The following is a 13540-nucleotide window of genomic DNA, read 5'->3' as shown; positions in this document are numbered from 1 at the left end:
CTTATCAAACTGGGAATAATATCACTGATTTTGGTTGATTAGTCAGTAATAGGTAACTGGCTGTGAGTATTTGCCTGAAGGATCAGAGCCTGATTTCTCAGGATATAAGCAGTAGGTGGTAAAAGAAGTCACTATTTTAGGGCATTGCTTTGTCATAGAGCAGAAGGGGTTTCTCTGCTTGGGTGATTCCTGTACTCAGTACTTTTTTTACACTGAAATACTTAAAATATTTTATATTTACTAACCTGCACCTTGCTTGCTGTATGTCACAGCTGTGGCAAAGATTATTAAAAGCATATTTATACAAGTATATAAATTTTTTTTTGCCACAAGAAGAAGGAAGAAATGCCAGCTGAAGTTATCCAGGATGCCCGGGTGAGAGCCTCAAGTTAAATGAACAGGAATAAAAATATGGCTTGTGAGTTATGTTTAGAAGATACAACTGGAAAAGTGTGCAGAAGGAAAAGAAAAAAGTGAGAGGATGAGGAGGCACTGACAAGGCTGGAGCTGGATGAGATACAGGTGGGTCAAGCACTTTTCACTTTAGGGCTTGCAGTGTGCTTCCTTCAGGAATATGTGCAATAGCCTCCTGCTTTGGTAAGACTTTTCTTTTGGTGTTCTATTCTTAATACATGCGGCTTTACAGCAGGATTTGAGGAGTGTAGAAATAGGGCGGTGGGCTCAGTGACGGTCCCTCATACCCGAGGGGAACTTCTCCACTCCCCGGGGCCAGTAGAGAGTGTCCTCTCCTGATCTCCGCCCTCAGCCCCAACCTGGCCAGCTCGCATCCCAGGGCAGGACGCCCCTTTCCCCTGTCACGCCGGTTTTGCAGACATCCTTCCTCCCTGTGCAGCCCCCGGCGCTCTGAGCCAGCGTCTCACCTCGTCAGCCTCCTCCCGCGGCGGGGGGAGCTCGGCTCCGGGGCTCCGACAGCGGGTCCCGCTTCCCCCACCTCGGAGCGGGACATCGCGCCCCTCTCCATCCCGGCTCCCTTCCCCTCAGCGCTTCCCGCCCGCGCCGCGCGCCCCTCGGTAGAGCTGCCCCCCGCCGCGAGCGCTAACGGTCGCCGTCTCGAGCTCAGCTGCACCCCCCCCCCCCCCCGCCTCCCTCTCCCCTCCCTCCTCTGAGGGAGCAGCCTGTGTGTGCGCGGCGGCCCCGAGATAAAGGCAGGGGAAGCGGAGCCGGCTGGAGCCGCAGCGGAGGGCGCTCGGGGTTTAGCCAGGCAGCGCCCGGGGGGGGGACGACCCAGCCCCGCCGGCTTCCGGACCTTCCCCACCCTTTGCTCGCACGCTCGAAAAGTTTTGCCCGAGGAGCGCGGCGGTGCCGGGGCGCCCCTCAGCCTCCGCCCGCCATGGGCGCTGCTGCCCCGGCCCGCCCCCGCTAGGGCAGGGCGCTGAGGGAGGGGGAAGGCTGAGGGGCCGGAGCGGAGCCGGCACGGGCAGGCGCTGGCTGCGGGGCTGGTCGGCGCTGCGGGCCGAGGTGTGCGTGCGAGGCTCGGCCATGGCGCGTCCGCAGCTGACGGCGGCAGGGGAGAGCTAGCGGCGGAACCCCCGGAGCCGCGTCCGGGACGTTGTCGCCGTCCCCTTGGCATGGCGGGGGTTGGCCGGGGCGGCGGGCCCCGCTGCCCGGCTGTCAGCCTGCTCCTCGGAGCCGTGCTCTGCGGAGGTAAGCGGGGCACTTGTCGCCGGGCGCTGGGGGCGGGCGGGGGCAGCGGCTGCCGCTGCGCGGGGGCGAGGAGCGGAGTCACCAGTTGATCGCCCGCAGACCGCGCTGGGCTGGTTTGCAGCTACTCGGCGACTTGAACTCCTTCCTAAACAAACGTCTTGTTTTTGCGCTGTAGCGGAATATGAACTAAATTACTGCTTCGTCCTTCTTTCCCCATTGTCTTTTCCTTTAAATCCTGCCTCTGCTGTTTTAAATTTTTGCGGCCCCCCCTCTTCCCTCCCCCCCCCCCCCCCCCTTTTGTTTGAATGGTAGGAAGCCTTGCAAGCTTGCATTTGACTTAAACGAGAAATAGGGAAAGTTTCCTTTCTTTCTGCCTCAACGATGATGGTCTTTACAATGCATCTTAATTATCTCATTGTGTTAAAGGGATCTTCTCAATGGGAGAGGGTATCCCAGTCTGGAACGGAATATGGGGAGTGGGGAGAGCTGTAAGAGGCACCAGGAGTACAATGACAGTGTTTAGGAATAGTGCCCTTTAAACAATATTGGAGTTGTGCGGTGAATGGTACTGAATGGATGCCCTGTTACTTGGACTGGACGAGATGCTTGTTATCCTGATTAAAGAGGCAGCTGAGGAACAGGTTTGTCTTAGCTGAGAGGTCGTTTGAATGATCTGCTGCTTTTTCTCATCGCTGAACTTCTGTGATCACAGAGTCCCTTTGACAAAGGCAGATCTTCTTTAAAGAGATTCAGGGATGCAAATTGTGCATGATCCAAAAAGGGATTTCTGTGCAGGTGACTGCCATGTCTCAAGACTTTTTGTCTTTTTCTTTTTGCTCAGACCATGATAGTTACGGATATTTTCTAAAAAGGTATCTTTCTCCCCTACTGGATGGGAATGGAAGCTTGTTAAGCCCTCTGCAATTCCTGCCGTTGTTGCCATCCGTAGGAATGAAAAAAAAAATTTAAAAAAATTGCCATTTAGCCTGTTGGTATTAATGATGCTGCATGACTGACATAAGAAGGTTACTAATAAAAGACTCTTCACTGTTTAGTTTGGTCCAGTCCTGCCAACCTCTTTCCCGGGCTGTAGAGGCAGTCGTGAGATAAATTGAGGTATCTCGAGTGAAGCAAGAGCGGAATCAGTAGCAATTTTCATAAAGGGAGTTTTCCCATCTCGAATAGTAGGGAAAGCAAAGTACTTGGCAGGAAATGGCATAGCCTCTTAATGTTGGTCATTTTAATAGAGTACATTAAAATTAATGGACATCCTAGAGACTTGACATGCTCTGAAAGTGCTGATGTGAAGAATCTAAAATACGGTTTTCTGTTTTGATTGCTGCAGCCAGGGGGTGAGAATTGTATTAGCCTGATGCTCACCTTTGGAGACTGCAGGAGATTAAGACTAGCAAAGAGGGTCTGGCATTTTTCTGGGACAGTGTGTCTCTTCTGCCATTCAGCTTTGACACTCACAAATGCATCTTCTCCAATAAGTGTTTGCATTAGACTTAATATATTGAGTTAGGCACTGATGTATGGGCATTATCTATCTGAAAATATTTTTATAAGAGAAATATGTAGGTTATGCTGCTTCTTAAGAGTGGGAGAAAGTGCTACAGTGAGAGGTTATAAACAACCCAACCTCATTAAGCTGTTTCTCTCTGCTGGAGCCTGGGTCAGTGTTGACTCAGCCATGCTATAAAAAAGTCAGTAGTGGTGCCACAGCTTGCCACTGCTAGAAGCAGCTGCTGGGGGTTTCTGGGCTGTGCTCTTTGAGAATAAAAGAGAAAATATTACTTCAGGGAAGAAAAGCAGAGCTTCTGAGAAGGGAATTTGCCTCTCAGCATTGCTGAGCATGGTATGATTTAGAAAAGAGCCTGTTAATTAAACTTATTAAATAAGGTGTTTGTATAGTTTCCTTGTGAGGCCTTAACAAGCATTTCATTTGCGCTCCCCTTGTGTATTTGCACTCTTTTTGTTGGCGTGTTAGGATAGTGATTGTTCCTAAGAGCTAAAGTCCAACTAAATGAAAGTCACTTTATAGCGTGCAAGCAAAAACGTTTGTAAATGTGCTGAGAAACTTACTATTATAGACAAGTTGTCATTTGCTATTTAAAGGCCTGTATTTACTTCTCTGAACTCATTAGCATCTCCTATCAGGCCTGAATTTCTAAGAAAATTCTCCTGCAATGTTGCCTTAGGCTTCAGTGTGCCATTATGCTGTGCTTATTATCTGGCCAATAATGTTAATTCATTCAATCTCAGGAAAAAAGCCTGGCATTTAATTCAAGCCATGCCTCTAGTTAGACCAGGATGTATAAAAAGTCAGTGTGCAAAAGCCCTCTTGCATTTAGGTACAAGCACATGTTTTACATACCAATTATTGGATGCCTGTTCCCTAGGTGGAGAGTATGTGTGTGAAATGATATTTACATAAGTAGATCCCAAGTGTACATATATTCCTTTCAGGAAATGACCTCTTTTCAGCAAATTGCTAATGCATGTGCTTAAGACTCTTTATAGCAAATAGGAGGTATTCATGAGCTTGAAGTAAGATTATTTCTTTAAAAATTGTGTTCTTGAATCAGAGCACAAATGTGAACACAAGCATACACGTTTGCTTTATTGTATGATGCATAGATAACTGGGAATCTTCAGTTTCATATTAGCTGTGAACTAGAACAAGAATCATAGAAACTGGAAATATACAATCTAGTTAAGTCCTAAAAAAGAGTGTAAGGATGCATATTTAGAGGATTGATTCATTTGCTCAAGAAGTATATTTGTATGTGTCAGAAAGTACTGAACATGAGCAGATTTAAAGGTGCATGGAGTTAGCAGAATTTTAGGTGCTTAACTAGTGTTTGAACACAAATGCAAATCAAGCTGTGCATCCATAGGTTGGTATAGCACCTGCTTTGATTTGTTCTTCTTTATACCACAATCATGAGAGAAGCCCTTGATTTAGTTGCACTGATGTGGAAACTGATTAAGGCTTTTTGTTTCTAATATTGTTTCATTCTGCCTTTAAATTGTTCAAGCAATGTGGTTTTTTAGATCTTGTTTTGAAAGTTCAGTAGCATGGCATACCCTAGTGTTATGGAAAACTTTCTAAATTGCCTTTTTCTTAATTTCATTTTGCTAGTGCTAGCTAAGAACACAGCAGGGACTTGCATTATGTTAAATTATAACGGCATGGAGTTTTATAAGTGGCTAATCTCTCTTTTGGATATAACCCTGGAGATAGTGCTATTAATATTCTAATTTACTTTGTTTTCTTTTTTGGTAGCAGATCTTAAAGTTTATTAGATATGGTACTTATCTAGTCAAATACTCAGCAGCTGTAGTATAAATGTCTGTTAAAGCATGTGTCTGAATGCATGACTGTATGATAGAAATGTCACACTTGTAATTGCTTTTCTAATGCATAAATATTTCTGGCTCTTAAACTGGGGAGCTAAGTATTTGTATGGAATGAAGTAGTAAACGGCACACCATTACATTTTTGTAAATGGCTAAGTATTGGCAAGTATTGACAAACTATGTTCATAGCGATGAAAGGATGGGGATTTTATTGAAAATTGGGATTGAGTTCTGTGTTTTTAACATTGACTAGCAAAACAGTAGTTCAGCACCACTGGAAAGGTGCCCTGTAAAGAACAGCTAGAAACTAGGAATAATGGGAAATTTACTAGATGCATTGGTACACAGGCTTATCCTGGGTAGAGACTTAAAGGTGATGCCCCTCTGCAGTAAATCTCTGAGCTGTTGTTCAAAACTGTGGTTAGGGTCATGTCTCTTGACTGACTACTCAAATAGGCAAGTAAATGAAAGTTTGAAATCTTCAGAATATGATCCACGCTGTTGAAGAGGGGTCAGATTTGTTGTGTTGAATCCCGATTTTCTTGAAGTTTTGGTAATCCCTTTGATTTACTCATATGCTGCATGCAAGTTTGTGCTCCCACAGTGATATTTTGGCAGTAGTTCACATCTGGCAGCCTCCACTAGATGTGTCCTAGCTATTTTGAGAGAGACAAAAAGCACATTATGATAAAAGATGTAGAAGTAAAATGGCAACAAGTTGGGGGAACTTGTGTGTAAAGACAGTAATTGAAAAGCATCTAATATGGATGTTAAACAAGTAAACTGAGGATGTAAAGAGAAAGGAAATGCATATTGAGTGACTTGAAATAATACTTGTCCATCAGTTTGGAGGAGATGTTTACTGTATACTAGGTAGATGTAATATCAAAGAGGAAAACAGATTTAGTGAAAGGAAAGCGTGTGTAGCAGGAATCAGACTGTGCACCTGCTGTCAGGAATACCACTGTCTTGCCATTTACATCAGCTGTGATTGTCGTTTTGTTGGTGAAAGTCTTGATCCTGGTTTGGCCACTTTGTCCAGACCTTTTTATTTGCTTAGTGTCTGAACACTACAGTGATAAAAATACAGGTAATAGTTTGTGATGCTGTAAGGTGTTAACTTGGGGTGGTTGGATGAAATTTGCATGCTTTTTCCTTCCCAGAGATAAGTTATAACTTCTTGGCCAGAAAAGTTGCTTTTGTCTAGTTCAAACTCTTGTCCTGACTTGCTCTTAAAGGCCTGAGTCCTTTATATTTTATTCAGTCTTCCTTACAGACTCAGTACCCTAGCAAAACAGTTTCACAGTGTTCAGCTCTTCAAGCAGTTGTACTGTTTTGTGTTCTGTGGACTGGCTCAGGCTCTAGTGACAGATGTGACCCCTTTGAAACAGGGACGGACAAATAGTGCATTGAAAGTTCATAGCTTCTGCAGTCTCCTCACTTAGAGGTATCTGGTGAAAGCCTGCGGATGCGTCTAGCTTTGGAAATAGTTTCAGCCCAGTAGTGCCTGTGTCTGTTTTAGTTAGCAAATGGAAATTATCTCTCTTTATCTATTTGTTCACATTTTTTGGGTCAATACACAGCCTCAGGTCACCATTTTTTCTTTTCAGCTTTATCTAGTGAAATGACCCAGTGAGTCTACTCTTCTATTTTCTTAGCTATTCTAAAGCATATTAATCTGTTGTGCTTGAATTCCATAAACAAAGTGTCATCCCCATCACTAAAATTACAGGTATCTTTGCAGCACTAGTCAATTAGGCAAACTTTTCTTTAGGGAAGTGTGTTTTGACTAAGTGGTTCTTTGCTACTACGCTTTAGAAATGTGCTAATGTCTTATTATTGCATCACTGATATCTTGTGTCAGTAACTTTGTGCTTGGAGACAACCTTTCTGGCACTTTTTTTTCGCCTGAATAGCATAGATCATACTAATCATAGTACCACTATCATTATCAAAAGTGTTTTCCTGCAGCTGTGCAGTTCTAGCAGCTTGACAGATGTAAACAGCTATACAAGTCTCCTAAAGTGGACACTTTTATTATATACTGCAGTAAGAATTTAATCTGATTTTTGTGATCTGCTAGTATTACAAGTGTCACATATAAGGTCAAACACCTTTTTTGTTAATTGTTCCTTCTCACATAACATTTTCAGTTTTCTTCTGCAATTGTTATAGTTTCTACGATTTGTAGAAGGACAGTGTGATTTTTTTTTTTTTATTTTAATCATAAAAACAGCGTTTGTTGCTACCAGAATTTCTGCTATTGGTGCTTTTAGTTGTATGTTCCTCTTTCAAGATCAGGAAATGAGCTTTTGCTGCAAGGACAGGCTGTAAGCAAATTGCCCTTTTCAATGCTAGGAAGCACACACAGAGTTGTTGAGGTTGGAAAAGACCTCTGATATCAAGTCCGGCTGTCAGCACTACACCCCTGTGAACCACTAAACCGTCTCCTGAAACATCACATTTACCTATTTTATTTTTTTTTTAACACCTCCAGGGACAGTGTCTCCACCACCTCCCTGGGCAGCCTGTTCCAAACACTAAGCCCCAAACACAGTGGTTTGGAATTTGACAGTTATATGAAAACTTTGAAGTTAAGCCAGAATGTAAAGGAGGGGGCATGGGGTTGGAGGAAGCTTGCTTAATTATGAAAAAATACTTTTGGCTGGAAAAGACTTAATGGTCTCCTGAGCACATCTACAAGTCAGCTTCTCTGCATGAACAGGAAACCCGAAGTAAATAAAAGGTAAGCTGAGATCCCATGATACTGATGCAACAGGGGGGTTGATCCACTAGATTCTGCTTGTTGACTGCGACGTGCAGTGAGAAGTCAGAGTATGGATGTTGAAATACATCTACCAATACATCTCATGTTGTAGTACTTCCATAATTGCTGTATTTTTCTGATTGATAAAATTTTTCAAATTTGAAAGTATTTTTGAAACTGACATGATTTACTAAATAATTTACTTTTAAAATGTGCTTGCGTCTAAAATGTACATAGATAATGTTTATAAAGTGATCTGTAGCACAAAATTACCGTTTTGATTTTTAGTAAATGTATTCAACTCCAAGCTGATAATGGCATAGATACTCTACAGAGTATGTATTTTTTATTTTTCTATGTTACTGTATTGATATTACAAAAGTGAACCGGCTCTTTGGAACTACTGTAGAAAGACTTACCATTCCAAATGACTTTTGAAAAGTATTTTAACTTTATGTAACAATTACTTTTTTATCTTCAGATTGACAATGAAAGTAAACTGTTAGTTTCTGTCCTTGTGAAATTCTATTTTCCAACCAGTTGTGTTGCCTGAGGGTGCAGTTCCTTACCAAGTTGAGCCAATGTAAATTGATGCTGCCAGGTTTCTGCCCTCCCTCAAGCTGAGCAACCCTGTTTTTGTGCCAACTCTGGCATACCTGTAATTCCTCAGTAAGCTGCTCCAGGGAGATAAAGCACATAAAATACTTTTTCTTTTACGAAGGGTAAGTGAGTATCACCTTGCGATCAACTTACTGCTTGTATAAGCAAAAAAAGAGGTTGGGCCTGGTGGGGGAGGGACAGCTTAAACAAGTACTGTACTGCAGCCTACCACTTGAAGTGGTATGGCTTTAATTTGTTCATGGGACACTGTCATAAAAAAAGAAAATAAAATATTATGGGAGTTGCTTACATGATACATCCAGTGCAGGATATTAAACACTGAGAGGTTAGAGAACATGAGAGGCACACGGTAAATGAAGCAGCTTTGTACTGAATGTTTTTTTCTCATTTTGCTGATCCTGTGTCATTTTTAACAAATAAAAGGCTTACTTCAATGTACCACCATTTCCTCATGCAGGTAGAATGCACATTTTGATGCTGAAGATAAAAACTATTTTCCTGAATTCAAACCAAATACAGATCATCCCCTCGCACACAACAACAAAAAAAACCAAACCAGCTTTCTTGCACTGTTATTACAAACAGGACTGGTAGCACTGCTTATTAGAATTGCCACTGAAAGAGTTTGGGTTTAGTTTATTCTAAATTCCCAACTAATAACTGTTTCAGCTAAAACATTTCATGCCAAGCATCTGCCTCAGATCAAAAAGAAAAAAAAATATGCAAAGACTTCAGCCAAGAGAGAGCCAAGAACAGAGCTAGTGAGGAGGGAAGGGGGAACTGCAGATTTGCCTTTTTTTGAAAGTAGTTGCTGACCTCTTATTTGGGCAGCACTGGTACCCTGATGAAACTTGCGAGGAGGAGACTTGTGAGATTGCTGAGAAAACAGTCCGTGGTTGATTTGATTGAATGTCAACTTAGCAACATTTGAAAGAATGAATTTGCTTATGACAAGGAAAGACTTGATGTGTCCTTCCAGCTAATTCTGTGAAAATTGCTATGCACTGGGTGTGTGCCAGGCAGGGTGAGCTCTGCTTCCTGTGCATCTACAGATGTTCATCACAGAAATCTGACCTGGGCAAAGCAGAAGAGCTGTAGGTAGGGAGTGTCCATCCTTGAGCTCTGTGTTCCATCCCCTTCCCTACCTGCAGGGGAGGTTTCTGGGGAGTGAAAAGGGCAAAAGGAGAATAGTTTGGAATGTGGTTTGGGAAGGACAAGAATCAGTTTGGGGACAGATGGCAGAGACAGTCAGGCATTCTGGTTAAGGAAGAAGAAGTCTAATTGGCAGAAGAGTGGCACTAGAATGTGGCAGAAAAGGTGAAGATAAGAACTTGCAGAAAGACAGGAACTTTGAGAGGGAAACACTGAGGAAGGATCAAGGTTGTATAAGGGAACCTCTTGGGAAGCTGCAGCTAGAACTAGAGTGACAAAATGAGCAGAGATACACTGGGGAGCATATATGGATTTGGGTCACATGTTGATGGAAAAAAGGATTCAGGAGTGAACAAAATGGGTATAGAAGTACTTGAGTGCTACAGTTTGCTTGGGTTTTTTTTTCCTCAGAGGCTGGGATGCAGAATGCATTCCTATAGTAGTGATGTGTTGGATATGGAGGAGAATGGACAGGTGGGCACAGGCCCACTCTAATGTCTCCTGCACAAAAGCCCATTGTTCCAAGGTAGAACCTTCTTATTGCCATCAGTGGGCAGAGAGTCAGGCCCAGCTGTTTTCTGATTTAATTAATGGTTTTAATTTTTGTTGTTGGCAGTGAAATTACTCTGTCAGTCACTGTACAATGCCATTAGACTGATGTTGAGACAGTGAAACCCAGCTGACAAGTGGCCTGTGTTTACTGACCTGTTACAGCATGTTTGTTACATATGCTCCTCTCCAGCATTTGCCTGGTTGGTGGTGTGCATTTGCTGGTAGAGAAAGTAATTATACCTTATCCATCTTTATTCTTTTAAACCTGATCCATTTTTGCATGACTTGATGTAGTGGTTTCACCTTTTTAATTTCATATATCTGTAGAAGGAGCCAGAATGTTTGTTTCTGCTCTGTAGAATCAAATGAAATATCACTCTTCTGGTATGAAATAAGAGTAGCAAATACAATAAATAACTACTGTAGAGAAGGTGATATAGTATTGACTTCTCAGTAACTGTTGATTTTTGATGATCGGAGCCCCAGGAAAGAGGGAGATTGGATTTAGCTGCCCCTTAGTGAGAGTGGATACCTGCTTATGAATAGTATTAGCCTGAGAACTCTCGAGGGTTTCAGTCTTGTAACAGATTTATGTAAAAGCTTGTAGATGAACAATTTGTGTTACACTTTTGTCATGCTTACTAGTAACTTGTCATTCCTCACATTTCCACATTTTTAATCATGGGTTTAATTTAGGATTTCTTTCTTATCTGCTTTGCTTTTGGTAGGTTATTTGAAACTTGATGTATTTCACAACTCCAGGTGTGCAGTATTGAACTGTTTAGATGGAAAAAGATGCTTCTCTGTGTGTAACTGTAATTTAGGCTCTGGACTCCAGTCATACAGAGTATGAGCTGCGCAACTAGAAAGGGCTCTGCATTTTCTGAAGACAGCATCTATGCTATAAAATGCTTATTCAGTGATTTCTACATGTCACACTTTGGCACTAATAGCCAAAGAGAGCTACGTGTGCCTAACATAAGTGTAAAGCATAAGCCCCCTGGAAGAGCTGATGTGACATGAAATGGGTTTGTGATTATTCTTGACTGGATCTCTTTGTCAATCCTGGTATGTCTTTATCAAATATTTTTGAATTTTAGTCTTTCAGATGAAAAAGCTTACTATTAAAAATAAAATGGGGTTTTATTTGGCAGAGAGGTTGTTATATATTCTTTTATAGACTGTTGTTTGAGATGCGATTGAGCTCATACTGTTTAAAATGCTCATGTGCTTCTGTTGTTCCTAATCATCCCATTGACAATTTCAGAAGGAAGTCTATTAAAAGAATTCAAATAAGGAACTCTCTTCCCATGCGTTTTATGTTTAGCATGCCCTCTTGCCATTCCATCTCAATGAGAGAAGAGATTTATTAATGGTAAGAGCAAGAAATTGTAAGTAAGCTTCCTTATGTGCAGCTGTATGTGCAGATAGGAATGCATAGGTAACCTGTCAGATTTAATTTGTTCATCTGTAAAATGGGAGTGGCTATAGTACTTGATTACCTTTTTCTTATCATATAGGTAGAAAAATACATTCTTTAGTGTAAAATTGCAAGTTCTTCTTACAATAGCATCTGCAACTGATTAGATAGTAATGTGAATTAATGACTACTGTTTCATTTTTACCCAAGGAAAATACCACTCTGATACAAATCAGTATCACATGATGGTACTCGGCAATTCACTCGTTAGCTTACGGAATCAATATGAAAATAATGACTAATGTGTTGTGCTTTGAAATGTCAGCAAACTAATAGAACAAATTTTTTTCCAACTGTGTGTGAAATAATGGAATTAGGTTATTCTGGTTTTTTTTCTTTTTTGGGATGTTGCAAGCAGGCTGGAGATGAAAGCAGGATTGCTGACTGGTCTTGAAAGAGAGATGCTGGTCTGGAAGCACCTATAATGCAATGTCCATCTGGAAGGTCTTACTTTATTATATTACACAGTTATTCAAACAGCCCTTGATTCATGGTGTTGCCTTGGCTATTTCACGGATTAAAGTTGGATATCACTGTATTTCAGGCTCAAAGCTTCCCAAGTCCTCAAGGCTTCAGGCTTCCACTGAACTTTAGTCTTGGTTTTGAAAATTCATTTAGAATTAAATTAGCTGTAGTGAGGAAACTGTGGCCCTTTAATAAGAATCATCAGATGACATTTAAACATGATCATATAGTGCAGTAATGTCAGAACTACTTTGAGGTAAAAGTCATGCCTTTAGGCAATGTTGTTCAGGAAAGTCACAAAATGCAAATAGTTTATTTGGAGAGTACTTACATTGGTTTAGTTTTGCTTTATTTGGGAAGAGGAAAAGCATCCATTTTTGTCAGTAGCACAGATGTGTGAAGTTGGAGTTGAATCTACCATTCTGAGTGCCTTTAGATTTTGGATCCTGACCTAGACCCTGAAATGGATTTGTCAACTTTGTATATTGAATCAGACTAACAGTGGTCCAAACCCCCTTAAACTTTAGGAGTGTTCTAACCTTTTTTGTACTTGGTGGCTTTTGCACCTACTCTCTTCATTTATAATTTAATAAGACTCTGTCAAACTGAAGCTTTGGATCACCAGTGCTTATTAGTTTCTCTTGCCTTTTTTTAGTTCATTGTTTTGTGGCTGTACTTTTCTGAAATAAAATATTGGATTTTAGTGTTAGAACCTGTACATGAATAACTGCCAAGACACTGGCATAGCCTGTTAGCTGGTCACGTTCTAGCTTTTGTAATGAAACAAATTCTGCTCCATTGGCACTTCGTCATGCTCTATGCATTGCAAGTGAGATCCTGATTCTACTTAGTTCAGTAGGAATCTTGCCGTTCATCAACATACCAGACCACATATACATTGCTCTGTTTAAATCTAACAATGAATGGTTGCTTGATAAAGTTTCTTCAGTCATTTTTACCATGCAATTTATCTTCCTATGAAGGGAAGCAGATCCGATTATGAGGACATTCATTGTGCTATTCACAGGCAAAGAGTAGTTTGTATGAATTCTTTTACAGCATTTACATATACCTTTGCTGGGAGAAGGGAGCTTGTTCAGGATGGCAGATATGATTTAGCATTGCTAGACCTTGTCAGAGCTGAAGTGATTTTGGAAATCTTTATTTTTCTGCTAATTAGTCTGTGTTTAAAAGTGATAGGTGCAGTTCAAATAACTCTATTTTGGCATCCTTCATGGAAGAATGCTTAAAACAATCTGAGTTCATGTGTTCAAATAATTGAAAGTACATTTAATCCAGATGATTTGACTGTTGAAGTAGAGCCATTTAAAGTATATGTATCATTGTTTACTTATTCCTTTGGGGGTGAAAAGTAACATAGTAATATTAAATATAAAAGAGATTCATGTAGTGTTGTGTTTCCAAAAGGGCCTTTATTCTTTCATTGTTGCAGACTTGGACAAGTAAGGTCTATG

General features: G+C 41.3%; 1 protein-coding gene across 1 annotated transcript in view; it reads left to right on the top strand.

The window, feature by feature from the left end:
- Positions 1-1632: 1632 nt before the first annotated feature.
- Positions 1633-13540, top strand: part of TMEM132C (transmembrane protein 132C) — a 185267-nt gene continuing 173359 nt past the window's right edge. Inside the window, exon 1 of the mRNA XM_051634369.1 lies at positions 1633-1665. The gene's annotated coding sequence lies outside the window, so the exon portion shown is untranslated. The remainder of the gene's footprint in view (positions 1666-13540) is intronic.

Source organism: Apus apus, chromosome 16 (genome assembly GCF_020740795.1).
Source record: "Apus apus isolate bApuApu2 chromosome 16, bApuApu2.pri.cur, whole genome shotgun sequence".
Classification (NCBI taxonomy): domain Eukaryota; kingdom Metazoa; phylum Chordata; class Aves; order Apodiformes; family Apodidae; genus Apus; species Apus apus.
Note: the sequence above shows the minus strand (reverse complement) of the source record. Positions and strands in the feature narration are given on the sequence as shown.